At 36.4% G+C, this 19,110-nt stretch overlaps 1 protein-coding gene and 1 pseudogene across 5 annotated transcripts in view; both read left to right on the forward strand.

Moving 5' to 3' along the window:
- WDR7 (WD repeat domain 7) overlaps positions 1–19,110 on the forward strand; it is a 274,160-nt gene that overhangs the window by 233,997 nt on the left and 21,053 nt on the right. The gene's annotated exons all lie outside the window — the stretch shown is intronic.
- LOC118610388 lies at positions 18,239–18,357 on the forward strand (annotated as a pseudogene).

Raw genomic sequence — 19,110 nt, forward strand, 5'->3', positions numbered from 1 at the left:
AACATTTATTGTATGCGGGGTAAAGTGTTGTAGCAATTTTGGGATTCTGTGTCCTGTAGTTTTAATAGCTGCCTCTATAGCAGAATTCCACACACACTGTTAGTTTTTATTCTCTTAAGAAAGCCAATACAACCTTTGCATACATTGTTACCATGAAATTTTGCATTATTGGCACAAAATTAATTTTAAAACACTGGGCTAATGAACATCTGCATTACCATTAGGTTTGACATGTTGCTGTAATATTTATTTTCAAAACTAAATTTTGAAATGTGTCACAAGGAGTGTGTTATGATTTGTTACTGCAGTGAATTGTAGCGTTTTGAAGTTTCTGATTGTATTTGACTGACATGTTTCTACTTTGCTATTGTCAAAATGTCCTCCAGTATACATTTTAACTTCCGATAGGGTAACAAGTTATAAGAAATTATGTAAAACTTTTCTTCTTAGTTGTTGTGGAAGAATTTTTTTCATTTAAGCTATAATTAGTGGAAAGTGGATTTATTCGAACATGTATTTCTTTGTTTTGTATTAGAAGTTTCATATATTTTAATGTCAGATTATTGAAAGTTTCCTATATTTTAATATCAGATTATTTTAATTTTTTATTTACCATATAGTTCCAAGTCCACAGCTAGCTTTAATAATTCTTTTGTGCTCTAAGTGTTGATTTGTGGTATAGTGTTTCAGAAAGAGCTCAGAGATCTCAAGAAATAGGCTTTAATTTTGTTAGTATGGAGAGAATAAGATGCATTTTTTTAAAGACACTTTAAATATTTTAACCCACCATCAGTACCATTACTAGTGTTAATGATAACACAGCCCAAAGAGAGTAATTACTCTATTCTTGCCAGAAGTACCTGAGTGTTTATATAAAAAATTTAAGTCAAAGCAAGAGCTACACGGTAGGTTAATATTGTGAATTACTTTTCATTGAAGTTGTCTGAGAGTGTTTTCATTAGTCAGAACAAACAAAAATGTCATTAACAAACCTATTTTCAATAAATTCATATTTGAGAAATTATAATAAAGCTAATTTCTATTGATTAGTATATGCCCATGTATTTCTTCATGAATTCCCTGAACCAGGATCTGTTTCAGAAACGTTTACTATAACACCAGTGACAATATGTTCAAATTATTAGTAACTCACCACTAGAAAATGTTAATAGTTTGACAGTTTATATCGGTGAGTTTTGCCATTTAATTTTTTAACATTTTGAAATCATAATTTGTGCTGGTTCATAGTTTAGTTTTTGTGTCTTGTTTTATCAGATCTTAGTATGTAGGTTGTGTTTCAGGGATACATAGTTTTCTAAATATATGCTTTCTAAAGTATCAGGCTTTCATAAAATAAGAATTTTTTAATTACAGTTTTTAGAAAGTACTGCTTTGGGCTGGTGGGGGTATGTGGTGTAGCCTCAGTAGGCGCCGTGACAGATCTGCACAGAAGCCCAGGCAACTAAGATGTGTCTAATTTGAGTCTCGTTGTTTCTCAGCTAATTTACTTTTGGTTTTTGTCCACTTGATGTAAATAGAACCCAATGACAGAAAAATCAGAAAAAGCATCCCACTTCTTATCTCTCCAAATTAGTATTATTCTTTTAAATTAAAAAGTTAATTATCCTCCGCCCTTCTGCATGCCACACCTCCTGAAGTGTTAGAACAAATGTGATGAGGATAGAGACAAAACCTCTCAGCTCTCAGGCAAAGGCCAGTTCCAGAGCTAGGTACACAGGCTTAGCAACATTTCATTCACCTGTGAGGAAAATAACATCTGACCCATTGTTATGCAAACACTGTTCTTTCAGAGCTGACTTTCACTTACATGGATTTAACATGAACAGTATGTCAGCTTTGAATTCTCTGCCTAGGAATCAAGTACCAAGTTTACTATAAACTGTGGTCACAATGGTTTTGAGCCCTCGCACCTGATGGTTTTTGGTAGCATGAGGTTTGTATTCCACTTAAGCTTAAATATCTCAGTGTGTCTTTAGACATTCACAACTGCTGTAAAGTGTGCATACGGCTTCCTCTAACCAAGTTGTACTTATCAGGTATTGCAAAGGTTAAGCCTTATCATCAGCACCAAAAAAAAAAAAAAAAAAAAAAAAAAAGGTGAGGTTTCATCAAAAACTTCCATCCTCACAACCTTTCGACCACAATTTGATGATTATTATTGATTATTTCACAGCCTTTCACTCACGCTCTGCCACTGCGGCCAGCCCTGATATACAGATAGGGCTGCAGTCCAGCTAAAATAAGACTCCATCTTGATAATGGACTGAGATGAGATACTGTTATTTGATAAAGATAATTGATGTTTCACAGTGAATTGGAAAGCAGCTTCAAGTGCATCGTACTTGGAGCTATATTCCATCCACAAATATGGCAGTTGTTTATAGAAACAGAACAAAAGAACTAAAGTTAAACACTCGGATATGGCTTTTTAGAGCATTTAGCACTATGATTGTGTGTGTGTGTGTATGTGTGTGTGTGTGTGTGTGTGTGTGTATTTGATTATTTTAAGTTCTAGTAGAAAAAATAGAAGACATATCATGTTATTTTTCCTCTTTGGTTTCAGATTAGTTTGTTAAAATCATATATGGCATGGTCATTATTGATCAGCTCCCTTGCAGACTTAATACCTAAATTCTATGTCTAGATTATGATGAATCACTGTCACGCATAAACTGTGTATCTTAGGTCAGAGTTAAATTTCATGTTATCATCAATCTCTGGAACATTTTACATACTGTATGAAAACAATTTAAATTATTGATCATAAACATCATGTTTCATGGCGAATGCAATTCAAATAATCTGTGAATGCAGATTGGGTTTCTCCTCATTTATTATTAACAAATTTCTCTAAAAATAATATGTAGCTCACTGTATGTGTTTGTTCATGATTCCTTCAGCCACCGGGTTCAAGTTGATTAAGGTATCATTCATCTTAGGAACGGTTCATCTGATTTCTTTTAGTCTTATCACCTTCGTAACCCCTAATTAAGCAATAAGACTTGACAGGGAGTATGGTTATCATGAGATAATGACACCCCAAGTGTGTTGTGAGGCACGAGGTTCAGCTGAGTGCTTCTAAACCTCCAGGGGTGTGATTATCTCGTGATAAACATGCCACGTTGCTGCTCGTTGATGTCATTGTTGCGGACGCACACCGCTGGTGTTGGGGTAGAACTGACATTTCCTCCCCCACCTTCTCAGCCATCCAGATTGTTGATTTTTTAAAACTTGGTTCCGATCTCAGACTTACAATCCAGAATTTGAACCCATAAGCTTTTATTTTATTGCTTAAATAGTATCAGTTGCCAAGTACATCTGTGAACAAAATAGATTTACTTTTTTTTATGGTAAATTTCCCTTAGAAAAAAAAGCCTCATGAAAAGCAATGTATTTTGTTGTCATAATTTTGTAGCAGTTAGTGGACCCCACTCCAATGAATGGTAAAAGATTAGACATTCTCATAAGCCTGGAAGAGGCATGCGTGAACTTTCATGTAAATGAAGTTATTAAATAGTCAGAAGTTCTAATAGGAAATATTAATTGAATTTTTGGTTTGGAAAATCCATTTTAGCTTATCACTTGTAACTATCACAGCTAAAAATAAACCAATTCAGGGAGAGGAGAAAATATTAGTTTCGTAGCTATATTTTAGTTAGGGTTTCTTGTGAATTGATGATATTTCAAGGAAGAATATTTTTTATTTTCTTATACAGGCTCTCATTTGGTATTTGAAAGGAAAATGGTATCATCTACAGTGATTTTCCCCTGTTAAAGGGAAAAAGAGACCACCTTTTAGATGATAAACCTCAGGAGTATATATGTATGTGTCATATATTGTTGTAAAAAATGATGATGATGATGATACCGATGATGATGATGATGATGATGCCCAGGCTAATTTTTGAATATTCTTAATATGATTTAAGTTAATCATGTCTTCTAAAACAAAAGTAATTCACTGGACCTTTCTGTGATAAAATATTTTGTATCTACATTTTTCTATACGATAGCCAGTAGCCACATAATGAGACTGAAGAACTGTATTTTTAATCTTATTTAATTTTAGTCCCAATTTAGATAACTGCATTTGGCTAATGGCTAATATGTTAGAGATAACATAATTCTAAAGAAAAAAAGAAAATCCCTGAAAGTTAATCTTTCTTGAGCTTCTCTTGCAAAAGTACCAAGGAATGATTAGCTCCATGGCTTAAAAGAGTATTTTCTAAGTAATAGTCTATATTATGGTCTTTTTAAAGTTTTAATGTTTAAATAACAACTGGAAAAGTCTGTTAGTTGTATAAATATCTAAAAGTCTCCTTAGTAGAACTTTTACTATTCTGTCTAATTCATATTCAGTTTTTCAGAAGTTTCTATCCAGTAGTTATATTTGAGGCATGTCAAAATTATGAATCCGGTTATGAAATTAAAGTAATAGCTTTTCCGGCAAACTGAAACACTTTTTTTAAGGAAGAATTCCTATTAACCAAAATGCTGAGACTTTTTGTGCCTATCTAGTAAATGATTTATAATCCTTGATGATAACATGTAGTTTTATTTCTCTCATAAAGAAAAATTATTTTTTAATAAGGATATGTGCTACCTAAACAAGCACTATTTTCTTCTTAATAAAAATTAGTGTTCAAGCTTACCTTTTATTCTTGTATGGACAGTTTTCTATTTTGAAAAGGTCTAGCATATTATTTAAACTTCGAGCTCTCTGTTGGCGAGGCCAGCCCAGTTCATTCTTAAAAACAGACTTTGAATTTTAAGCTAAAATATTCACCTGTGTGTAGGTGTCCTCTAAATAAGCAAACAGGAACACGTAAAATTGACATCTTTCTTTAGGTGGAAAGTACATATTTCTTAAAGGATAGACTGATAATTAGTATTTCTGTTGCTATTTTGTATTCGTATTAATTTGTTTTTTTTTTAATTAAGATTAGAGCAGCATAGGCAGAAAACTGTCAACAAAACTGCAAATGCATAAAATTATAGAAATTAGTATTAAATTTATAAAATAGAAAGGCATATGAGCTGAAGACCCAGAAATCCCCTTTTATCATTCATGGCAATGAAAACAATATTTGAAACAGAGTTCTAACTGATGCCCTTAGGTGAGTAGCGGTAGAAGCTGCTGCCATTAGAATCCGGAAGGAACCATCCTCCTTTGACGTGTGGCAGTGAGAGGGTCAGAGGGCCCCATCTGTGGGCCCAAAGCACCTTTGGGATTCTTTTTTCGATTTTCTAAATCTAGTGAAAACCACCCTGCTCCAACACCTTTACATTTCATTTTAAACAAGATTAAAAAAAAAAAACAATTGGAAGTTATTTTAAAATAAAATATCCTAAAGATGAGATCACACGGTCTTATTGTTTCCTCCGCTGTCTCCTTTTCTCTCACGCACGCCCCAGGACCTTTGCACATGCAATTTCCTCACTCTGGGTATCTCTCTTTTCCACCCCACATATCTCATCTTCCTCCTTCACTTAAATTAACTGCCATCCTCACTTGCTGCTAACCCCAACCTCGCCAGCACACCGGACTGCATTGCTGGGGGCCGGACTGACCCTCACTCAGTTCTGTACCCACCCAGAGGTCTGGCTGTTCACCTCCTGTTCTCTCGAGATTAAATTCAGGCACATGCCTTTCTCAGCTTTCGATACAGCATGTGAAGACCGTCTCACCTCGCACTTGCTACCCTAGTCCTCCTCCTTTCTTTTATAAATAGTGGAGAGAAATGCTCAGATGAGATTTAGGTTAATCTTGAGGGAGGAGAGAGGCCATGGTGAAGCGGAGAGTGCCTGCTCTGCCGGCGGAGGGGAGTAAGAACTATAAAGAGTTTAGACATCACAGGCACCGAACAAAACAAGCTCGTGGACCACACTGGGCCTGCAGGCAGTCTACAGATGTGGATTGAAATATGTGATCTTAGGGTAAGAAAGGAATAGAAATCAGTTTCTGTTGAACTCTCAATATATTGTACCTCTGTTTAAACTGTGGTTTATTAGCAGCCCAAGATATTTAAAATGGGAATCCCAATACCCTGCCTTAAAATGTGATCCCCAGAAATCTCTAAAAGGAACAAAATATTCATGCAGAGAGAAGGTCTTTCAGTATTATGAGTTCATGCGTAATTTAATGTCCAGACTATTCATGCTTTTCAAAACGTATTATTATTTATAAATATATTTTGCCCAAATTCTAACATTCTCCATTTCTTCTTCTAATCAGTTATATTAATCAGTTAAAATTGAAGACATGAGGCCTGCTCAGTGTAAAGTAACCTCAGGCCCATGCTGTTTAATTTTATAAAGCACTTATAATGAAAAAGAATAATTCAGCTAATCAAATAACAACTTCCTTTTCCCTTACCTATCTTGATTAAGGCATCTGGTCTTCTGTAATCACTCCTTCAGCCTGTGAATCCAATCCAAGCTAGACATGTGTCAGAAGCGAAATTCATTAATGTAAATGCTTCAGAGCTGGGAAAATGGGGGTGCCTGCCTTTTTTGTGGAACTAGCAACAGGATATAGCAACTCAGTATTTTGTAAATTAAAGTCTGTCTATGGGAAGAAACTATAGATATTTTTATAAAGATGATATTGTCTATGGGGAATGTTTCTCAACAAACTAAAATATCTCAAAAATTATAGAACCAGCAACAAGACAGATATGGGATTTTGTGGGGCCTTTACACACAGATTAAGGAGTAAATTATTTTATGCTAACTTTAAAATTAAAATTAAAGCTCGAGTTTGTCCAAAAGTAGAAAATAATACATTTCTAATACTAGAGTTTACTAATTAATAGCTCTGAGAAGATCTTAATTAGGGGTATGAATTAAGTTTTGTGTTAAGGCCGCATAGAATATGTGCTGATAATGGAGAACTATTCCAAGTAATAGGCAGTAATTATTTTGAAAAGCGATTTAATTAATGCAAACAGAGTCAAATGAAGGCATGCGGACCAGATTTTTTCTGATTGCACTGTCTTCCCCAGTGCTGCTCTATGACTTTTCAAGGCCAAGCCAACCTACGGCAAGCGCTTGTGTAAATTTTTCATTAACAGCCACGTTTCAACTCTGGGTAATTATTTGCCCTTCGTTTGGAGTTTAAATGAGGGAAGAGGCAATGACCAGTTATTTCCTAAAAATGTACCTCTCCAACTCAAATCTATATTGTAGCAATGTTGCTGATAGTTGACTACATATTATATCTATTTTTGCCTATGTGACAAATAGGTCGAATGTTGCAGAGTAACTTGGGGAGAAAAAAAAGGGGTACTTGTAGGCTAATAAGCTGACCTCCAAAGAAGGAAAGTAGAAAAGCCTCTTAGTTGACTTTGAAAATACATAGATCATTTAAATATCTGTCCGTGAGCTTAAGAAATTATATCTGATAGCAATAATTTGGAATTTGGGGATGAGGGGGAGGAGACTTTTTCTTAAGTTTCTACCAAATAACTTAGCTCTTATCAAAGAACAATTTGGCATATGGATGCCAAGGTTGACATAGTGATCAATTTAATTTCTTCTTTTAGTTTCTTTTGGAACGATGCCATTTGCTATAATGAGATGGGGCTGCCTGGAAAAATAGAAAGCTTGCTGACCACTCCGTGAAGCCACATACTGTGATTTTAAATTTTTATTATCGTAAAAAGTGTGACGTCGTGTCTCGGGTAAAGGCTCTTAAAAATTGAATTTGTATCAAAAGAAATGCAAAAATGTATCTAATTTACCTCTGTCTCCCTGGATGGACCTTTTCAGCTTTTAACTCTGTAAACGCTCCACGTGAAGTGTCTTAGCAAAGCACTTTTGCTCAGGCTGTCAAAAGGAACTTCTGTCAAGGGAAGAAGGTGGGATGCGGGGGTTGTGTGTTGTTCTGTTCACCCTAGTTTATAGGAAACCCTTTCACAGGAATGGTAGTTTCCTGTAAAATGATCAGTCATCTCCCAGGATAATCTTCAGATTACTGGATGTGTAGTTGGCAGTGATCAGGCAGATAAATGGCTGTCAGTCAATTGTATGGCATTCGCCTGGGAAAACAAGGCTCTTCCGTGCTAGTGCGTCATTTATTTTGCATTTTTGTGTATGGCAATGGAACCAGTGTGACTGCTCATCCAGTACCATGACAGGGGCATTTTCGCTGCACTCTGCACGTGTTCTGTAGGCACTGCTGAAGGGAGTAAAAATCCTGGAAATTCACGACTTTTGCTATGTTTATAGCATTCCGGAGTTCCTTCTTTTTGAACTATTCTGTTAGTTTTTGACCACCAAATGTGGTTTCTCATCGTCTTGAGAATAGCAATTTATTCACGACAGACTGGGAATTTTGTCCTCTTTTGTGTTTTCTTTCCTACCATTTCCCTGAATAATTTAATTGTAAACTCTCATGATTCTGGCTGAGTGCGCTTACATTGGCAAGAGCATTAGTTAATAGACTCTTGTGATTTTAAAGTAAGGAGTAGCAAGGTTTTCGGCATCCTTTGCTGGTAGACTATCCATGAACCATGCCTTGTAGTGATCATTATGTGAAAAAAAAAATTTAAAAATGTGATTGTATGCTACTCTCGCACACATTAAATCTTTCGAATCTCATCATACATAGCAGAGCCTCTATTCATTCTACCATCCACAAAGTTCTAGGCTTCAGGATTGGAAGGAGAAATTTTACCAAACTGACCTCATGCTAGACAGTATTAAATTTCTAGAAGGTTGCTCATAAATTATTAATTCATTCAACAAATCCGTCAGGAAGAAATGGCACATTACTCATATGAATTAAATTCGCAAAGTATTAGAATTTAAATTGCTAAAACGATTTAGTATTTTTAGCTGCTCATCAAATATTTGGTCTGTTGAAATAATTTAAGCTAGAGGATGAGAGACTTGAACAGCGTGTAGAACCCTCTTCAAATGATTATTTCCTAGTAAAAACAAATTTAAGGATATCAAATTTATGATTTTTTTTTAAAGCATGAAATAAATGATTGCAGAATATGTAGCATTTTTTTCTTAGGGGGAAAACATCTGACCGATGACCAGAACTGCATACAGTAAACACCACTGGGATTATATGAAATCACGACTTTCTTCTAAGTCACGCCCATATTGTCTGTTTCTGAACCATCCCGAGCTCTTCCCGAACCCATAGATCTGCTCTTCTTTCCTTTCGCCCAGTCGTTCACCTGAGACTTGTAAAATGTAATCTTTCATGCCAGAAAGTGTTACAGAGTTATTCACTTGAGTGTTCATGAGAACTACTAGAACCCACTTGGATGCTTCCAATTTCTGACATCTCCCCACCGCTAACGCCTGTCTATACTCAGTCCCCAGGCTCGGTCACAGGCTGAGCTGCCTGAGCTGTGTAATGTGTACGCATCTGTGGCTTCCTTTCCCAGGATATTATCACAGAGATGGAACCCAGTCCACCGTGGAAGGGTATTTTGTCCAATAAGCCACACGTAGAGAAACTCAGATCTCCCGGGCGGGCAGTTGGAATCAGTGCACATGCGGTAACTGGGCCACTTGCTGCTTTTGAGGCTTACTGATTTCAAATGAGAGAACCCAGCGGTAAATGGAGAGGACTGTGAAAAGGGACTGGAGCATCAGCAAGTCTCACTGTTTAAAGTGAGTCCAGACCTGTTTAATAAGAAGCGGGTGGTGATCCCTTCCAACTCTCATTCATTCATCTATGTAATACCGGCTCCTCCCACCCCATTGCCACTCCCGCTCCTGGTGGGGCCTTCCTGGGAAACCTCTTTAAGCCGAAATAGAGTAAAGGGACGAAGCAGTTGCCATTAATTTATATAGAAAATATTTCAAGCATTCCCAGATCCAAAATTCAACACCCCAGCTGGGGACCAGTACTGGTGGTTCGCCCGTTAGGAACCAGGCCGCACAGCAGGAGGTGAGCAGCAGGTGAGCAAGCGAAGCTTCATCTGTGTCTGCAGCCGCTCCCCGACGCCAGCATCACCACCTCAGCTCCGCCTCAGGTCATTGGGCATGAGATTCGCATAGGAGCACCAGTCCCTGGTGCCAAAAAGGTGGAGGACCACTGCAGTATGTCCTTATTTCATTCACAACAATCAAAATACTTAGGCTTTTCTCATACGTTAAGACCCATCTTGCTAATGGATGCACAAAATAAATTGAGGTAAAGCACAGATGCTCTGGCCCAGTTCAAAGCTGTGGTGGCTTGACACACAGATGCTGAGTGGCATTCCCAGGGCAGGAGCTTGGCGGGGCCACTCTAGCTGCTTGGTGAGCCTCCGCTGCCTCTGTAAGGCTCCCTGCAAAATCCTCTTTCGATTTCTCTCAGCAAAGATGGGTCATGAGAATTTGTTCCTGCTCATAAGGACCTGGTAGCCAGGCATCTACACAATATGAGGGCTAATCACTACTTTTTCTTTAAGTGAAAGGAAGGATTAGGTTGCTTTGGTGCCTATACTTAGAGGAGAAATAAGGCTTCTCCTCAGGTTCAGGGGCTTTTAGAGAGACCCTTTTTAATAGTTCACATATTCCTGAAAACATTTTAGAATTAAAATTTCAGAAAGTTGAAACGTGATTATGACTGAATTTACCGGAGATAAACTTCCCTCAATTTGGAAATGTAACATTTATATCAGTTTTGACAAATAGATGAAACCAAGAAAATATAAAAGAGAATATAAATAAAATTAGGCTGATTGGCAGATTGGGAAATCAAGCAGAGTTAGATGATGCCTGGTAGAATTTTATTTGCCCTCCAACTTTGAGGCAGTTGGTCCAGTAGAAAGGAGAACCCCCCAAGGGAGCTAAAGATACCCAGAACTATGTAGAAGGGGCCACAGGAAAGCTCCTTGCTTCTCCCTTCTGCTTTGTCAACCAGTACAAGATAGAGCTTCAAATACGGGGTTTCAGCAAGCAGCGAATGCTCCATAATTATAGTATTCTTTATTCTTTTTAGCCTGCCATGGTCACATAAGCATTTAAACAGTTTTTTAAAGCTTCTTTAATATTTCACTTGAGGTAGAAAAGAACGTGATATTCTATAAAAATTACCTGCAGATAGCCAAAAAAAAAGAAAAAAAGAAACTGAATCTTTTCCATAGCTAATACAGAAAGAATCACATTTCTTAACCAGAAACAATTTCATAATATATTATGAAAGTTAAAATATATAAATCCTTAATTACCTGAGCATTACATAAGAAATGTGACCTACATGAGACCATAAAAAACTCAGATTTAAAACAAACCTGGATTAAACAGTGAATTGTTCAGAGGATAGGAAGCAATTATTTTTCAGAAACAACATATATTCTTCTTCATGGTCTCTGGCAGAGTGTTTTCAAGTATGATTTGATCAATAACCTCACAGTAGTGGCAGATATAGAAAAAAATAAATGTTTATCACACTTGTAAACATCCAAGGCAAAGCTGAAGTGTTTGCTGAAAAGACAACATTTATTCTTGAATTTCCCCGTGGGTCAGATCTGGGGTTGGGAGGAGAGCATTTCTATTAGATCTTTAAGGTTGAGTATTAATGACTGAAGTTAAACTAACGATGCTTTTGTATTATAATTATCTGCATTTCCCAGCAGAGTGAAATAAAGAGTTGTGCCGAATTGTCCAAAGGGTGTTTTGTCTCTGTGCGGACAGAGAACACAGATCTTGGGAAAACTTGCTTATCTGTGGCTTTTTAAAAACAAACATACAAAATCAAGCCTTTGAACATCATTCCCCTCCTTATGAAAAATATTTCTTACTTAATTTATCTTGGGGAAAAGGTTCAGCTTTTTCAGAAGAAAGATGAATAAATTATTTGGATTATATGCAAATGAGCAAGTAGCTGCTGACAAAGGGGGATGTGTAAATTGTGTGTGTGTGTGCGCGTGTGCGTGTGCGTGTGTGTGTGTGTGTGTGTGTGTGTGTTTTAAAACTTACTCTCCTCCCAATTCTAGTTTTAGAGAAGCCATTTTTTCCTGATAATCTTTACAGAAGGATGAAGAGCAGGAGAGAAAGTCACCCCTCTTATCATTGTGTTGTTTTCTTTACTTCCTCTGGAAAACAAAAACAAGGGAGTGAAGGCAAAGGTGTACATTCAGGCATGGTGAGTCCCCTAAAACCTGGGCAGGAGAGTGCCACGTTCACGGGGCAGTTCTGAAAAGAACAGTTGGATATCAAAAAGCCTCAGTGTTGGAGCAGTGAAGCTCGATGTATCCTGGGCTTTTTTGTGTGCCTCCTGGTCCCATGGACCTTTGAGAGGCGGGGTTAAACTGTGGGTCTCTCGGGGGCCATGTGTGTTCCCTGGGCTCCAGGGAGGCAAAGGTCAAGTGCTGCCATCTCTGGACATGGATATTTGAGATTGCAATTATAGGCATAATGACAGGGTTTTATGGGTTCTATTTAATAAAATTGGGTCAGAGTAGACTCTCTTAAAAACACGGAGGGAGGAGCATACTTTATGGGGAAAAATGGTCTACTGGGAAAGAGTTTGAATTCTATCAGCATACTTGAAACCAATGTGGCTTTGAATTAATCATTTAGCTTCCATACTTCTTTACTATACTGCTTGCTTTTATAATCCTTCCCAGGTAGAATTTTATTAAGGAATGATGACTTGAACCTGGGAGGTCTATTTCAATGAGTTAATCATCAACTAATACAATAACTGTGAAAAATCTTCATAAAATGTTATTATTAAAAGCAAGTCACTAAAAAAATAAAATTTACTAAGTTGTACACATATAAAATTATCTTTTTATCTAAAGAATAGTACTTTTGTGGATCTGAATGTGACTTAAATGGCCACTTACACAAAAGAAATTAAAGTGTATTCTACTTATAAAATGAGAAAATATCTTTTAAAAATTTAGAAATAATGAATATTTGAGAAATTGCAGATCTTATTCTTGATCATTCCAAGTTTTTGACAGTACATTATAGCACTTAATAGCTGTGGAAAATGCACTTTTAGCAACAATATTCCCAACCTAGTATCAGATAATTTATCTCCTGATTTCAGACATCTAGCAGTGGCCCCTACATGAAGAAGTCAGAGTTATGAGAATATTAGAGTCTTAATTATAAAATACAGTATGAAAATGTTTATAGACAATGTCAGTGAGCTAAAATCCTGGTTGTACAGTGTTTTAGTTTAATGTGATACTTCATGGCAAATAATAGTAGAATTCTAAGACTCTCCATAGTCTGCAATACTCATCATTGTATTGTGTGTATGAGAAGAAACCAGGGAAGGATTTAGGGTTAGGAGAGTGTTTTTGAATGCAGAAATAGAGAAAAGTTAAATTCATTGGCGAGGCGGAAATAATAGAGACAAATATTTCAGGAATAAGTAATTATTAAGAAATAATATATATGAAATGATGATGATAATGGATTGTATATTAAACCTCAGTCGGGAAGAAAGGGTAATCCACAGAACTCTTCCGAAACACTTGTTTTGGGATAACTAACAATGGAAAGTAAGAATTCTTTTTAACCTTTCTCTATGGGATCCCTATATTAGTCTGGGGCATCTGAGCCCTTGAAAAATATCTAGAAAAAAACGAGTTCAGAAACAGCAAAAGTATTCAGAAAAATATAGGCCAGGGGAGAAAAAAACTTAACAGTAAAGGTTTTCTTTGTGTTGACAGACAAAAAGAGATAAAGATACATTACGATAGGGAAAACAATCAAGGAAAAATAACCAAGACTAATGAGAAAATGCTTTTGCGCTCTTATCTTATATAATAAATTCAACAATACAGAGGGATAGAAGGAAAGATGACAAGAAAACTAGAAAACTGCAGCTGACTACCTGGCTAGGGCAGAAGTAGGACTCAGAAACCCTTCCAAGAGCCTGAGCTGCGCCCTGGGCTTGCCAAGACAGTTCCCTGCCCAGAAGGGACCCCTGCCCGCCGGCCGCTGTGAGCTTCTTCCTCTTCCACTGGCAAACTCTCTCTACTGTGATCACATTGGGGGCAGCTTTCCCTGTGGCAGGTTCCCCGGAATAGTATGGCCGCTGGCTGGCAGACCACAATTTCCTGTGCTTAGGAACGGACTCGGACGTGAAGAACTGGGAGTGTCAAAATATTTATAGAGTCATGTAGTAGGAGATATGGTATAGGAACATTTCGGGAGAATGTCTGTAAGCTAAAATCCTGACAGTATAATCCTTTGGTTTATAAAACAGTTTCAAAGCGATTCATTGGTGTTTGTATTTAATTAACTAGAATTACATTTATATTTTTAAAAGCCTATCATAACCCAGAATTTATTCAGTGGCCAAGAAGAGAAGGCTTAATGAATAGTACTCTAGCTCATTTTCATATCTGATTTCACTGATCCTGTATTATTTAATTTCCTGTTTTTCTTAATAAATAGACTATGAATTAAGGACAAAACAAAAATATTGATTTTTTTCTTCCTTCACTGAATATTTTTGTTTTCCATTTCTTTTTGTCCGGTGTTGTTTTAGTTACATGTGTCATATTCTGTAGACAGATTTATTTTTTCTAATAGGTTCTAATTATTTTGGTTTTTACTGGTTTTGTAATCTTCCTTTTTGGAAGAGGATTAGTATGTTGAAAATTGGTAAGCTGTTACAGCAGCTCCTTAACTGTTGTTCCTACAGGCTTACTGGGAAGTAGAAGTCTTTTTAGAACTATACGATGACACACATAAGGAAAGTGTGTGGATTAATGTTTTCTTGTAGCCTGATTGTTCTTCCGGAAAATTTTTCTCACGTTTTCCTCATGTAAAAGCTAGACTGTCAATTTCAGTACTGTGCCATTTATTAAATATAAATCTTAATAAATTTCTGGCATAGAATCTTTAATACATGGAAGTTAGTGTTTGCAGATTCTAAAATTTCTAAAATACTCTTCTAAATCTTTACCTTTTGAATTGAATATAAATATATGTGGACCATAATAGTTGTAAATTTAGGTTTAGGATTTTAAAACAAAGAAGTTAGGAATGGTTTGGATCAACAATCCTGAATCAGTAGCCAGTATCACAAATTGAACAATAACATAACATATTAAAAAGAAAGACATGTCGCTTGTGGCATACACACATCTGCTAGGGCGGTAAATAAGAATTCGAGGAAAAGGACTCTTCTAGCAGATTTACAGGAACGGTATCCTTGCTGAGAAGTGGTAGGTTGTGGTTAAGGTTCCCCAGGGGAAATTGTGGGCACACTCTCCATTGAGACTTGATGAAAAACTAGAAAATGCATTCCGGGGAACAGCTGTAGCTTCGTGATCTAAGTTAACTGGCCTTGGGTGGACATTTTTCAGTGCTTCCGGGCAGTAGCAACAAAAACATCAATTATTATATAACTCACTTTTTCCTACTACCTCTATGCTTCTATAGTTACGCACTTGTAACTGCTTTAACGAGGTATAATTTATATATAATAAATTCACTCATTGTAAGTGCACAATTTGATGAGTGATAGCAGATGTCTTGTCACCATCCCCTACGGTCAAAACAGGAACATACCCATCGCCCCCAGAAGTTTCCTTCTCCCCCTTTTCTCTCCCTCTGGCAATCACTGATCTTTCTGTCCCTGTAGTTTTGCCTTACTGAAAATTTCATGTAAGTGGAATCACATAGCGTGTGGTTTTTTGTGTCTGACTTATCTCAGTTAGCGTTATGTTTGTATTCACCCACCTAACCATATTTTCATTCTGTTTCCTTACATATAACTGATAGTGAACTTCTGGGAACAGTATCCCAAATCCAAACTCTAACTAGAAAACTGAGCCCACTTACACTGGAACAGAAATCGTGTAGCAGTGCTAAATAAAGAAAAACCAAAAAACAAACAATTATTGGAGCAATCATTGTTTTGGAGTTTATGTTCCATATTTATTATTATTCACTGAGATTTTTATTTCATCTCTTCCCTTCCTAAAGTACTTTCTAGTATCTGTACTTTTTTTAATTATAAGGAAAAATTTTTTGTTTTCAACATTTTCTGATAAATTCACATCTCTTCTAATAATATATTGTACCCTGAGATGTCTTAAATGATAACTAGAAATCAGAGGGTCAGAAAATCCTTGTATGAAAAAATAAACATCACTTAAATAAATCTATATGTGACTATAATTTTCTTTACAGATATGACTATATCTCTAGTATAAGTAAACTAAGTGAATGTATCTTTTTTATTTCCTAGAAAAAGGTAAACTGCATTGAGACTGATTATCATAAAAGCATAGGACAAGGCAACAACTGGATCATTCTTTTATAAGTATCTAAGAACGTTTTCTACACTGAGTATCTAAATTGAAAGTTTATTTGCATGCCACACCTCAAATTATTTAATTAGAAAAATAGGTTGAAGAGGATATAAGAAGTTATTTCATAAGCAAAAGATACCCTATGTTCCTGAAATATTTCTTTTCACAAATGAGATAGACTAAGAAAGTGAGATAACTTGTTAGCTGTCACATTTCGTGATGTAATATTTAGAATATGTAATCGTGCCTTTTACAAACATGTGTAAAATGTCCTGTAACACTTGAGTGGCTGCAGCTGTCATCTCATTTTTTCTGGATTAAGTTTGGGCAGGAAAGAAGCTGCCTCATTTTCTAGTTGTCATTTGCCCAGGAAGTAAAAGCAAATTGTAATGAGGGACTCACAGCAGGAGGACCTCCTCACAAATGAGAGGCGTATATTGACTGGCAGCCAGCATGCCATTTCGGTGATAAATGTATTTTTATACACTGCTGTTCAAGGTCATTCACTGTTGTCCTTGAGTGTGCAGCCATCAAAAATCATGCAATTCACATTCAAAACAGTTCTAATAATCAGTGCAAAGATGACTTACTAAAAAAAAAAAATCAGTCATTAATTTTATATGGAACTTAGATGGACATCTTTATATTTTTATTGTGGCATTTTTCTTCCTGTTGTTGAAAATTGACCAGAAATCAAAAATATTAATTTGTGAGACAATTGTGAGGTATATTTATATAGAGTTATTATACTGTTCACAGAAGCCAAACTTGAACATAAACCTTTGTAATTAACCCTTTGTTTTGTACTTCTTCAGTTTTGTTTTGCTTTTTATTTAAAGAATTTGTAATCTAAGAATTCAAAACTCAATTATTTTCATCTTAAGACTTCTACCATTTGTTTGAAGTAGGTTTCTAATAAAAAGTACTGAAAGAATATTTTGCTTTAAGATCTGCCCACAAATCCAAAGAAAATGTTTTCATTAACTTTTGAACTCTGTAATTATTTAGAGAGAAAGTGATCAAATTATTTATCATTTTTAATTCAAAAATGAACCACACTTATCTAAATAAGAAATGACCCAAACCATTTTGTTATGCAATTTTTTAATCTCCATATATAGCAAAAGGTTTAAGTACGAATCTAGTATTAGATAACTTATTCTTAGAGTTAAATTGTATGCAAAAATGTGATGGTTTTGATCACACAATGTCTTTCAGCAATTATTTTTTAAAATATCGTTGGGTTTCAAAGTTCTCACTATATGTGTATTTTCAGTGGACATCACAAGGCCCTTCAAGGTCTGTCTTCAGTCTAATTCTCCAGCCACCTTCATCTCTCTACCTGGTCCCTTACACCATAAATCCTAATCATTCTGAGGTTTTTTAGTTTTTCTAACAAGGTCTCTTCTCTCTATTTTCTAGGGGTTTTTTTGTCTGTATTACATCCTTTGCATGGAACATTCCTTCAATCATGCTGCCCCCCACTTAATCCTGACACACACACACACACACACACACACATACACATGCACACTACACATCACCACCACCACCACCACCACAACACATAGCCATTCGAGGTTATCACCCCGAAAGTCTCTGAGGTTTCCTGCAGTCATCCCATAATTCACTTTCACCTGAAGTTGTATGTGTGAGGGCAGGAAAATTAGTGTCTCCCTGATTTTAGCTTAGAACTTTGTGTGAATCTCATGTCTAGGGGTTCAAGACAGGTGATCTCATACTTTTCTCTGACATCCCACATTTACCCCAGCTTCCCTGGTCACACACGTGCATCTGTCATGTACCTACAGACGTTAGAACTTGTACGCTTCTGGTGTCTACAGTATGTAATTAGGTACCTGGTGTCTGGTGTCTGACTTGGCCCTTGAAATGTTTTTCTCTGTGGAAACTGTTCTAAATAGTGCTGAGGAGATTGAACTGGCAGTATAAATTCTGAAACATGAGGAACTCTCTGAGTCCACGGCCATGCTACCCTGAACAAGCCTGATCCCATCTGATCACGGAACCTAAGCAAGGTCGGGCCTGGTTAGTACTTGGATGGGAGACCACCGAGGAAGACCAGGTGCTGTAGGTGTAAAAAATAAAAATAAAGGATTGTAAACTGACAAGGTCCTTGCCTCGCCTGGGAAAAAAACAAAAAATTCTCTGAGCTTTTGAGGCTGGCCTAGCAATCTAACTGCTGCTTGTGGCAGTGTTTCTGTGTGTTAGAGTTCCATCAGCTGAATTCCAAACAGACTCTAGGACCTCGGGCATCATGACCGCCTGTATGGAAACACGGCTCCATCCTCCTGCCTGTACAAGTGTCGCTGACATGTGATCCCAGGAAAAATTACCAGAATAGCATGGCGTGACACAGTGAATATACAGAACTACAAATAGAACGAGTTCCTATTTCTTGATAAAATTAATTATTAAGAATTTAAAAAAAAAAAAAAAAGAAGTTCTTACAAGATCGGTCTTTTTAAACCCCGTGCGCATCCTTTGCCTTTCTGTGGGCTCGGATTGGGGGCTCTGACTTCTCCATGAGTAAAACAAGAAGTGTGAGCCAGTTTATAGTGAATGCTACAGCAGGCAATCTTAACATGGAGTGCTGCATCTAAATATTAATCTCAATTGATTATTAAATGAAAACATTTACCATAAAACCAGTATCATAATATTGTAAAAAATTGTAAAAAATATTCTTAGCTATACTATTTCCTTTTGAGAGAACCCTCTTCTTTAAAAGAGCAACCTGCCTTTTTGTTGTTTTACAAAAATGGTGAGTCTCTATCATTTCCAAACCATATAAGCAACTAAATATGTGTTAAATAATGTTGGTTTTTTT

This window comes from Rousettus aegyptiacus, unplaced genomic scaffold (genome assembly GCF_014176215.1).
Source record: "Rousettus aegyptiacus isolate mRouAeg1 unplaced genomic scaffold, mRouAeg1.p scaffold_m13_p_12, whole genome shotgun sequence".
In the NCBI taxonomy this organism is placed as follows: Eukaryota; Metazoa; Chordata; class Mammalia; order Chiroptera; family Pteropodidae; genus Rousettus; species Rousettus aegyptiacus.